This window comes from Halichoerus grypus, chromosome 3, assembly GCF_964656455.1.
Source record: "Halichoerus grypus chromosome 3, mHalGry1.hap1.1, whole genome shotgun sequence".
Classification (NCBI taxonomy): domain Eukaryota; kingdom Metazoa; phylum Chordata; class Mammalia; order Carnivora; family Phocidae; genus Halichoerus; species Halichoerus grypus.
Window position 1 is genome coordinate 105,646,682 of NC_135714.1, and position 11,523 is coordinate 105,658,204.

Here is an 11,523-nt window from a genome sequence, read left to right on the forward strand (position 1 = left end):
AATTTATTTTATTTTGTTTATATATTTTACTTCAAAATATTTTTTCCTATGGTGCTTTACATTTTAAGAGCTTGTTTTTATTCTCTAAATATTTTTTTCTTGGAGGATGTACATCTTGCTTCATGGATATAATTTATTGTCTCATCTCTCTGCTGATATCAATGATGATTTCTTTTTAGTGTGCTATCTTTTAAAAATATGTCTGCCTAGTTTCCATTCATTCCAATTTTTTTTTTACTCCTTTGGTTGGTTTGGTCTCTACCTCATATAGGAGAAGATATTCTCAGATGGCAGTTCTGTGATCTCTGGTTGTGATCAAGGAAAGAGGAGTAAAAAGTCATTGGAAGTAGTAGACATATGGATGAGATTGCCAGCTTCAAACTTCATTGCAGGGTGACCTAGGAGAGCTAATGATGGTTTGCATGTCATGTAATTCCATATTTTCATTAGGTACTCAAGTGTTTATGCTTAGAATCTTCCTTTCCAGCTAATTTCTCTTTTACCTTCTCCAGACAATAAAACTTGGGATTTCTTGGGGCCCCTGGATGGCTCAGTTGGTTAAGTGTCTGCCTTTGGCTCAGTTCATGACCTCAGGGTCTTGGAATCAAGCCCCGCATTGGACTTCCCTGCTCAGCGGGGAGTCTGCTTCTCTCTCTCCCTCTGCCCCTCTGTACTGCTCGTGCTCTCTCTCTCTCTCAAATGAATAAATAAAAAAAAAATCTTAAAAAAAAACAAACAACTTGGGATTTCCTCGGGGTTGCAGAAAGAGTAGCCACCTAAAGTGATGGAGTAGGACAAAGTATCTCGGGCTTTAGGGATCTAACTACTCTTTAAACACTTTTCTTCCATCTCTCACCTTATTTTAACACCACACCCTTCACTCCAATTCTGCCACATCTCGAGGCTTCGGGAGATTTTCCAGTTTAAATTGGATTGTTCCTCAGATAAATTTTATTTCTCCAGATGCTTGAGAATTTTTCTCTTAATCTTCAAAATTAAAATTTTTTTCTCTGTATTTTAGAAGGACTTTTCAATTTTGTCTTCTATATCATTAATTCAGTGTTTTACAAAACATATTTATCTCCAACATACATTTTATTTGGATATTGCATTTTTTCCGGCTTTAGAGGGATACAGTTGACATACAACATTGTATAAGTTTAAGGTGTACAATGTTTTGATTTGATACACTCATATATTTCAGAATGATTACTATCATAGTATTAACGAACACCTGCATCACTTCACATAATTACTGTTTTGTTTTTATGCTGAGAACATTTAAGATTTACTCTCAGCAACTTTCAAGTATATAACACAGTATTATTAGTGATAATCACTGTGCTGTACATCAGATCCCCAGAACTTAGTCATCTTAAAGCTGGAAGTTTATATTTTCTGACCAGCATCTCCCCTCATCCCACCCATTCCCTATAGCCCCTGATAAGCACCATTCTAGTCTCTGTTTCTGTAAGTTTGGCTTTTTTAGATTCCACATGTAAGTGATATCATAGAGTAGTTGTCTTTCTCTGTTTGACTTATTTCACTTAGCATTATACCTTCAAGTTTCATCCATATTGTCACAAATAGCAAGATTTCCTTCTTTTTTAAGGCTGAATAATATCCCATTGTGTATATATATATACATATACATTGTGTATATATTATCTATTCATCCATTAGTGGACACTTCGCTTGTTTTCACAGCTTGGCTGTAGTGAATAATGCCGCAATGAACATGAGAGTGCAGAAATCTCTTTGAGATCCTGTTTTCATTTCTTTTGGATGAATACCCAGAAATGGGAATCTTGGATAATATGATAGTTCTATTTTTATTTTTTGAGGAACCATCATATTGTTTCCCATAGCGGCTATACCATTTACCTTCCCACCAACAGTGCCTAAGAGTTCCCTTTTCTCCACATCCTTGACAACTTGTTATCTCTGTTGTTTTTATGATAGCCATCCTAACACATGTGAAGTGATAACTCATTGTGGCTCTGATTTGCATTTTCTCAATGATTAGTGATGTTGAACACCTTGCTATGTACCTGTTGGTCATTTGTATGCCTTCTATAGAAAAATGTCTATTCAGATCCCCTGCTTATTTTTAAAATCAGACTGTTTGTTTGTTTTTGCCATTGAGTTGCATGAGTTCTTTATATATTTTGGATATTAACCCTTTATCAGATATATGATTTGCACATTTTTTTCTCCCGTTCCATAGGCTGCCTGTTCATTTTGTTGATGATTTCCTTTGCTGTATAGAAGCTTTTAAGTTTGATGTAGTCCCACTTATTTATTTTTGCTTTTGTCACCTTTGCTTTTGGTACCATATCTAAAAATCACTGCCAAAACTGATGTCACGGAACTTACCCCTTACATTTTCTTCTAGAAGTTTTATGGTTTTAGGTCTTATGTTCAAGTCTTTAATCCATTTTGAGTTGATTTTTGTGTATGGTATAAGATAGAGGTCCCATTTCATTCTTCATGTGTTCAGTTTTCCCACCACCATTTATTGAAGGGACTATCCTTTCTCATTTTTGAATATTGCATTTTTTTGTTTCTTTGTGATCTCTTCTCACCTCATTCTTTCTCATTTAATCTCTCTTAATTTCTTTTTAATCTCTTCTTTTTGATAGTATTGTCATTTCCATCTCAGGGGGCCATATTATTATTGTTCACTTTAGTTCTATCAAGCTTCCCATGGGTAGAAATTCCTCTTATAATCTGGCAAATATTTGATTGTTAGTCCTAGGCTTTGATTAATTACTTTAATTTCATAGTATATAAAGATAATTTAGTAAGAATTTGGGAGATGCTTTACCAGGACTTGGCAAATAAATTGCATATTAAATTGGCAATTAGGCTTTTTGCACATATAAGTTAATAAAATTGAGTACTTTTTCCCTGATTCCATCACCACTACATGCCCCTAACAAGAACATAGCTTTCATGGTAGTACACCCAGGAGATGTACTGGTATAGCATTAAAATAAACCTCAATTAGGAGGCTTGTCAACATTCCAGAAGTGACTAACGACATACAGCATAGCCTCAGATGTTCTCAACTCCTTTGTACCAGTGCTATAGAACCACTGAATTGTTGAAAAGTAGACTTTGAGGCACACCATTGTTTTATTGAAATGTAAACTGAGGTTAAAAGAGTTTAAAAGAAGGATAAAAGAAAGGTCTTTTAGCTAGTTTGGTCGGGAAGAGACTCGAAGTTAAGAGTTTTGCACTGTCTATCTAATACTCATCTCATAATGAGTGGTATTCTTGTAGAGTGGGAAGCAGAGGAAGGAAAGCCTTGCTTGTGGTTTCTTTGTTATTAAAGCAGAGACTTACTCATTAACTAACTCAGCATGGGATTTTATTTTCAAGGGGATGACTGGAGGATGACAGAGTCCAGGGCTTGACACACCTTTCCTGAAGTGTTAAAACCTAAGGGCTTTAGGGGAGCTTGGGTGGCTCAGTCGGTTGAGCATACAACTCTTGGCTTCGGCTCAGGTCATGATCCCAGGGTCGTGATATCGAGCCCCACTTCAGGCTCCCGGCTCAGCGGGGAGTCTGCTTGAGGTTCTTTCCCTCTCTCTCTGCCCAACCCCCTGATCTCTCTCTCTCTCTCAATAAAAATTAAAACAAAACAAAAAAACCTAAGGGTTTTGAACTGTATTCCAGTGGGGACCAGTCTAAGACAATTCAAGGAATGTATGGTGCAGTTCTAGGGAAAAAAAAGTTATGGGGCTCAGCTTATGATTCTCCATCCAGAGACAGATGTTGAAAAATTATCTTGTGCTCGTTTCAGCAGCACATTTATTAAAATTGGAACAACACAGAGTTTAGCATGGCCCCTGTGCAAAGCGGACAGGCAAATTCATGAAGTGTTCCATATTTTTAAAAAAGAAAGAAAGAGAAGAAAAATTGTCTTGTATCTTTCTCCTTTTCCTTTTTCCCAGTTAGTCTGCTGTCCAATTAACATATTCAGAGCACTGTACATACAATCCCACTTGGTTCAAAACAACATGAGTCTTCTTGTCTGACCCCGGTTCCTAAATTGTCAGTGGAGCGACAGTGTATTGTTTGTGAAAGAAAGTCAGTTTTAATTTATTCTGATTTCCCTTTGAATACATTTCAAAATCACCAAAGCAAACCTAATGGTAATTTTGAGATTGATCAGTCATAGAGCTTTGCTGAGGGGAAGTTCTAAAAATCAAATGTAGCCGGCTTGATCTGTGCCCTGGTTTGTTTATGTCTTCATGCCCATTGGCCCGTCACTTTCATGATTTGGGAATAAGAATTGATTTCTCTTTTGGGGGGTGGGGGGAGGAAGCAATTAGATTGTATAATTTAGGGAAAGGAGATAGAATAAGTAAATATCAGAGAACAGAACTGAAAGATAAGAATTTTAGCATTTCTGTTGCTGTTATTTGTTTACTTGAAACTTGAGGCCACTTGACTTGGATGGGGACATTTATAGTTTTGAAAAATCGAAAATAAATTTGGCAAATGTAATTTTTAAGTAAAGTCATTTAACTCGTTCTCTTTTCCTCCACATATTATATTCCAGGGTACCCAGATTCTTAAGGCTTTGCTTATAAAGCTATTCAGAGGTCTCTGGATTACAACAGGACAAATCTTGATTCCATTTCATTCATAGTTCTTAATTAAAAATATGCATTCTTGCATTCATTCTAACAAACAATTATCTTGATGGAGTACCTCAACATATGGGCCATGCACTTTGCTCAGCATACAAATCTAATACATAGCTCCTACCCTCAACAACTTTACAGTCTAGATGGGGAGACAACAGGTGAAAAAATGTTGGAGTATAATATGGTACATACAGAGGTTTATCTGTATGTAACAGAAGTTACAGCTTCAACTGTACATCACAGAAAGTGGCGTAAGCGCAACATGGCTTTTATTGGCTCATATAAATGAAATGTTCAGGGGCAGGTCTTCCATTGTGTACTTAAATACATGCCCATGGGTCCTCATCTTCAGGCCTTTCAGAGTACTCCGGCCTTTGCCAGGCTCACATCATTATCACAGCCTGTCTATAGGAAAATACTGTTTTCCCTATCGCTAAAACCGGAATTTTTTTTTCTTTTTTTCTTTTTTTGTAGAGAGGGAAGGAGAGTTAGGGAGGGGCAGAGGGAGAGAGAGAATTTTAAGCAGACTCTATGCCCAGTGCAGAGCCTGATGCAGGGCTGGATCTCACAGCCCTGAAATCATGACCTGAGCTGAAATCAAGGGTCAGACGCCAAAACCAGAATTTAATTTCATCATTAAATTGGTCCAATTTTTTTTGTGAATGCCTCCCTTAGTCTAGAGCTTCATTTGGTGTCTCCAAGCACACTGGATACTATAGTAATACTGGTATGCCTTGAATAAGTTGTACATGTGCTGAGGTATCGAATCTCTTCTGCCTTGAAGTGCAGTCAGGCAGAGACCGAGCTAGTTATCTGTGGCTTAGACCAGCTCCATTCTTTTATGTCAATGTGGCATTCTAATAATATTTTGTGTTTGTTTGTTTTTGTGGCCCATACCATGGACAAAGATTGGGAAGTGTTGCCCTAACTCATTTTGATCACTAGAGAATTACAGCACTCTGCTCAGCCCATCCCTGAAACTCGATGGTGTCAATTTAATGTGAATTCTATGGATGGAGAGTGGGGCAAGGGGTGTGATTCCTCTGGGACACATTTGAGAGGTTGTTAGCAGAGTAGGGAATTGAGGTCTGGTTCTATGTGTCATTGTCAGGAAATTGGAGTTTTTCTTGTGCTTTAGAAATAAAATATCATAGAGCTTGAGTTTGAAGTGTTTCTCAATGCATACATTGGCAAAATACTTGCAAGAGTGCTGCCTTTTTACATTATAATAGTTAAATCTTAGGATAGTCTTTAAGAAAAATGCTAGTTTTTAACTTGCAAAGAAATAAGTAATTTACATTAGTTTAAAAATAATAAGGGGAAGCTTAGGAGGGGGAGGGCTTGAAGCGGAATCTTTCAACAAAAGGCCACCCTTGTGTGCAGTTCTCTGCTCCACGGGCTTGACAAGTACCCGGTGACTTCTGCACTACCATCATTTAGAGGCCTGGGACATGCTTTTAACTGTCTGGGGGACTGCTAAGAAACTCGTTCCTTAGGGTTATTGCAAATAAGAAGATCTGATTAGCCAATTATTCCTTTGTCTGAAAGAGGCCATTAAATTTGATGAAGGAAGCTGTCAATGCATTAAAAGGTACGACTGAGTGAAAGGTGAGAACAGATGCTGACAAGTATGGTAAACATAAGACACACCTGACAAGACACAGGACAAGCTGAGCAAATGGCTCATAAAGCTGATTTCTCAGGAGGACAGTAAAATCCTTCCTTTCAAGTAGTTTGACTTTTTACTAAGCATTTATATGGAGACAGGGTCTACTCAGGAAAGTGGACTGCATGTTTTTACTAGATTTTGCAGACATCAGTCTTGTATAATCATTCTTTATTATTGTACTAAATCTGTTAAATTCTTATAGTCTTTTTCCTTTACATAAACATTTTCTCTTTAAAAACAGATATTTGCCCTTTCTTGAGCATAATAATTGATTTTGACAGTTACTCTTCTATATCTCCTTTAAAAGTCATGAAGAATTGGGTTTCTGCTGTAGTGACAGTTGACATAAGGTAATGATTTAGAAATAATTACAAAGAGAAAGTGGCCTGAGGAAGATCCAACAAGTTCCCTTTCTACTAAGGAATTTTAGAGCTACTGCTTTATAACTCCTCTAGTTATAGATGATTTCATCCCATAACCCCTATAGTAATGGTTGTTATTAATATCAAGACCTCAAAAGGATTAGAGATTTATTTTGTTTTTAAATAAGCACCCAGACATTTGGATGTTTATTCAAGGGTTATCTGAACCTCATTGGTCTGGAAAACATTTTAATTTGTGAACATTTGGTAGCTTCTTGCAAGATTTGTAGCTTTGGGCCACCTCTGGGAGACTTTGGGTCCCTTGGAAGTCGGACTTCTCGGTAATTTTTCCTAGTAGTCGGATGCTCTCTCGTCGTGCCGTCTAATGAGACATCTATGTGTTTATTGGTGAAGACTGTGGTCAAATGCCGAGTTTTGCCTTGTGGCTTGGCCATCAGTGCTACTGGGCAAGGGCTTCTCTCTAATTCATACTCCTTTATTAGCAATGTAATGCTAGCTACTGAAACAAATAAAGCCCAGATTCTCTGTGGCTTCACATAATAGACATTTATTTCTCACTCCTCTCAGGTCAAAGTGGCAGCACAGACTTCTCCCTGCACCATGTAGGGACCAGGCTTAGGAAATGCTTGGCATTCATGACTCTCCGTAGCCTCAAATCCGGCCTGCAGGCAGGAGAAGGGAGAGTGGAGAATCTCATGACAGAAATGTTTAAAAATATATCTCTTTGGCTCACTCTTTAGCATGGAAATGGAGTCTCAGGCGTCCAACCAAGACAAAAGGTGTTGGAAAATGTGTAGTTCCTTACTGGACGGCCGCTTCTCGGTGACAACAGCACATGAGGGAAGAAAATCACAGATACGCGGTGGACAATAGCAGCCTCTCCACAACCTCTGGCTGACACTTACCTCAGCAGCTTCAGGTGCTTATGACACGTGCGCTGAATGACAAAAGGCCTTGGAAATAAGTCTTCCTCACCTTTCAGTGGACCTTCAGTTTGGAAAGTCAGGAAAAGTCCCCTCTCATTTTTTTTAAGTTTTTATTTTTAATTCCAGTTAATTAACATACAATGTTATATTAGTTTCAGCTGTACAATATAGTGATTCAACAGTTCTATACATCACCCGGTGCTCATCACGAGTGCGCTCCTTAATCCCCGTCACCTATTTCTCCCCTCCCCCCGACCAACCTCCCCTCTGGGAACCATCAGTGTGTTCTCTGTAGTTAAGAGTCTGTTTCTTGGTTTGCCTCTCTCTCTCTTTTTTTCCCTTTTGCTTATTTGTTTTGTTTCTTAAATTCCATATATGAGTGAAATCATATGGTATTTGTCTTTCTCTGACTAGCTTATTTTGTTTTGATACCATAAATCATATGGTATTTGTCTTTCTCTGACTAACTTATAATACACTCTAGCACCATTCATGTTGTCGCAAAGACAAGATTTCATTCTTTTTATGGCTGAGTACTGTTCCATTTTATATATATACCACCTCGTCTTTATCCATTAATCATTTGATGGACACTTGGGCTGCTTCCATCATTTGGCTATTGTAGATAATGCTGCTATAAATATCAGGGTTAGTGTATCCTTTTGAATTAGTGTTTTTTTATTCTTTGGGTAAATACCTAGTAGGGCAATTGCTGGATCTTAGGTAGTTCTATTTTTAACTTTTTGAGGAACCTCCATACTCTTTTCCAGAGTGGCTGCACCAGTTTGCATTCCCATTAACAGTGCAAAAGTGTTCCCCTTTCTCCACATCCTTGCCAACACCTCTTATTTCATGTGTTATTGATTTTAGCCATTGAAACCAGTGTGAGATGACATCTCATTGTAGTTTTGATTTGCATTTCCCTGATGATGAGTGATGTTGAGTATCTTTTCATGTGTCTGTTGGCTATCTGTGTGTCTTCTATGAAAAAATTTCTCTTTGTGTTTTCTGCCCATTATTTAATTGAATTATTTGCTTCTGGGTGTTGAGTTTTATCAGTTCTTCATATATTTTGGATACTAACCCTTTATCCGATATGTCATTTGCAAATATCTTCTCCCATTCTGAAGGTTGCTTTTTGGTTTTATTGATTGTTTCCTTCACTGTGCAGAAGCTTTTTATTTTGACAAAGTCCTAGTAGTTTGTTTTTGCTTTTGTTTCCCTTGCCTCAGGAGACATATCTAGAAAGAAGTTGTTACTGCTGATGTTAAAGAAGTTACTGCCTGTGTTCTCTTCTAGGATTTTTATTATTTGACATCTCACATTTAGGTTTTTAATCCATTTTGAATTTATTTTTGTGTATTTTGTGTAAGGAAGTGGTCTAGTTTCATTCTTTTGCATGTTGCTGTCCAGTTTTCTCAACATCATTTGTTGAGGAGATGTCTTTTTCCCATTGGCTATTCTTTCCTGCTTTGTCGAAGATTAATTGACCATATAATTGTGGGTTCATTTCTGGGTTTTCTATTCTGTTCTATTGATCTATGTGTCTATTTTTGTGCCAGTACCATACTGTTTTGATTGCTACAGCTTTGTAATATAACTTAAAGTCCAGAATTGTGATGCTTTTTTTTTCTTTTTTGAGATTGCTTTGGCTAGTTGAGGTTTTTTGTGGTTCCATACAAATTTTAAGATTGTTTGTTTTAGCTCTGTGAAAAATGCTAGTTGTATTTTGATAAGGATTGCATTAAATGTGTAGACTGTTTTGGATATAGACATTTTAACAATATTTGTTCTTCTAATCCATGAGTATGGAATTTCTTTCCATGTCTTTGTGTCATTGTCAGTTTCTTTCATCAGTGTTTTAAGTTTTCAGAGTACAGGTCTTTCACCTCTTTGGTTACATTTATTCCTAGGTAACTTATTGTTTTTGGTGCAATTGTAAATTGGATTGATTCCTTAATTTCTCTTTCTGCCTGCTTCATTATTGGTATATACAAATGCAACAGATGCATGTATGTTGATTTCGTATCCTGTGACTTGACTGAATTCATGTATCAGTTCTAGTAGTTTTTTTGGTGGAGCCTGTCGGGGTTTCTACATAGACTATCATGTCATCTGCAAATAGTGAAAGTTTTACTTCTTCCTTGCCAACTTGGATGCCTTTTCTTTCTTTTTGTTGTCTGACTGCTGTGGCTAGGACTTCCAGTACTATGTTGAATAAAAGGGGTGAGAGTGGACATCCCTGTTTTGCTCATGACTGTTGAGGAAAAGCTCATTTATTCCCCATTTAGGATGGTATTAGCTGTGGGTTTTTCTCATATGGCCTTCATTATGTTGAAGTATGTTCCCTCTAAACCTACTTTGTTGAGGGTTTTATCACGAATGGATGTTGTACTTTGTTAAATGCTTTTTCTGCATCTATTAAAATGATCATAGGGTTCCTATCCTCTCTTTTATTAATGTGGTATATCATATTGATTGATTTGTGAATATTGAACCACCCTTGCACCCAGGAATAAATTCCAGTTGATCGTGGCTAATTATTTTTTTAATGTATTATTGGATTTGGTTTGTTGGTATGTTATTGAGAATTTTTGCATCTATGCTCATCAAAGATACTGGCCTGTAGTTCTCTTTTTCAGTGGTGTCCTTATATGGTTTTGGTATTACGTTAATGTTGGACTCATTGAATGAATTTGGAAATTTTCCTTCCTTTTCTATTTTTTGGAACTAGCTTGAGAAGAATAGGTATTAACTCTTCTTTAAATGTTTGGGAGAATTTGCCTGTGAGGCTACCTGGCCCTGGACTTTTGTTGGGAGTTTTTTGATTACTGATTCAATTTCATTACTGGTCATTGGTCTGTTGAAGTTTTCTATTTCTTCCTATCTCAGTTTTGGTAATTTATATGTTTCTAGGAATTTATTCATTTCTTCTAGGTTGTATAATTTGTTGGCATATTGTTTTTCATAATATTCTCTTATAATTGTTTGTATTTCTGTGGTGTTGGTTATTTCTCCTTTCTCATTTGTGATTTTATTTATTTGGGTCTTTTTTCTTCTTGATAAGTCTGGCTAGAGGTTTTATCAATTTTATTAAGTTTTTCAATGAACCAGGTCCTGGTTTCATTGATCTGGTTTTTTGTTTGTTTGTTTGTTTTAGTTTATATATCATTTATTTCTGCTTTAATCTCTATTATTTCCTTCCTTCTGCTGGTTTTAGGCTTTGTTGTTCTTTTTCTAGCTTCTTTAGCTGTAAGGTTAGGCTGTTTATTTGAGATTTTTCTTGCTTCATGAGGTAAGCCTGTATTGCTATTAACTTCCCTTTTAGAACTGCTTTTGCTTTATCCCAAATGTTTTGAGCTGTTGTGTTTTCATTTTCATTTGTTTCTATGTACCATTTTGTTTCTTCTTTGATTTCCTGTTTGATCCATTCATTGTTTAATAGCATATTATTTAATCTCAGTATTTGGGGTCTTTCCAGATTTTTTCTTATGGTTGACTTCTAGTTTTATAGTGTAGTGGTCAGAAAAGTAGCATGAGATGACTTCAATCTTTTTGATTTGTTGAGGCCTGTTTTGTGACCTAATCTGTGATGTATTTTGGAGAATGTTCCATGTGCACTTGAAAAGATTGTGCATTCTGCTATTTTAAGGGATGGAATGTTAGATGGAATGTTCTGAATATATCTGTTAAATCCATCTGGTCCATTGTGTGTTTCAAAACCATTGTTTCCTTGTTGATTTTCTGTTTAGATGATCTGTCCATTAATGTAAGTGGGGTGTTAAAATACCCTAGTATTATTGTATTATTATCAACTAGTTTCTTTTGTTTGTTATTGTTTTATATATATGGGTGATCCCATGTTGAGGGCATAAATATTCACAATT

The 11,523-nt window shown here is 36.6% G+C and overlaps 1 non-coding gene across 1 annotated transcript; it reads left to right on the top strand.

The window, feature by feature from the left end:
• Positions 1 to 3,795: 3,795 nt before the first annotated feature.
• On the top strand, positions 3,796 to 3,899 carry LOC118553251 (U6 spliceosomal RNA). The gene has a single exon (XR_004925911.1). It is a non-coding gene; the product is annotated as a U6 spliceosomal RNA (small nuclear RNA).
• Positions 3,900 to 11,523: the final 7,624 nt, after the last annotated feature.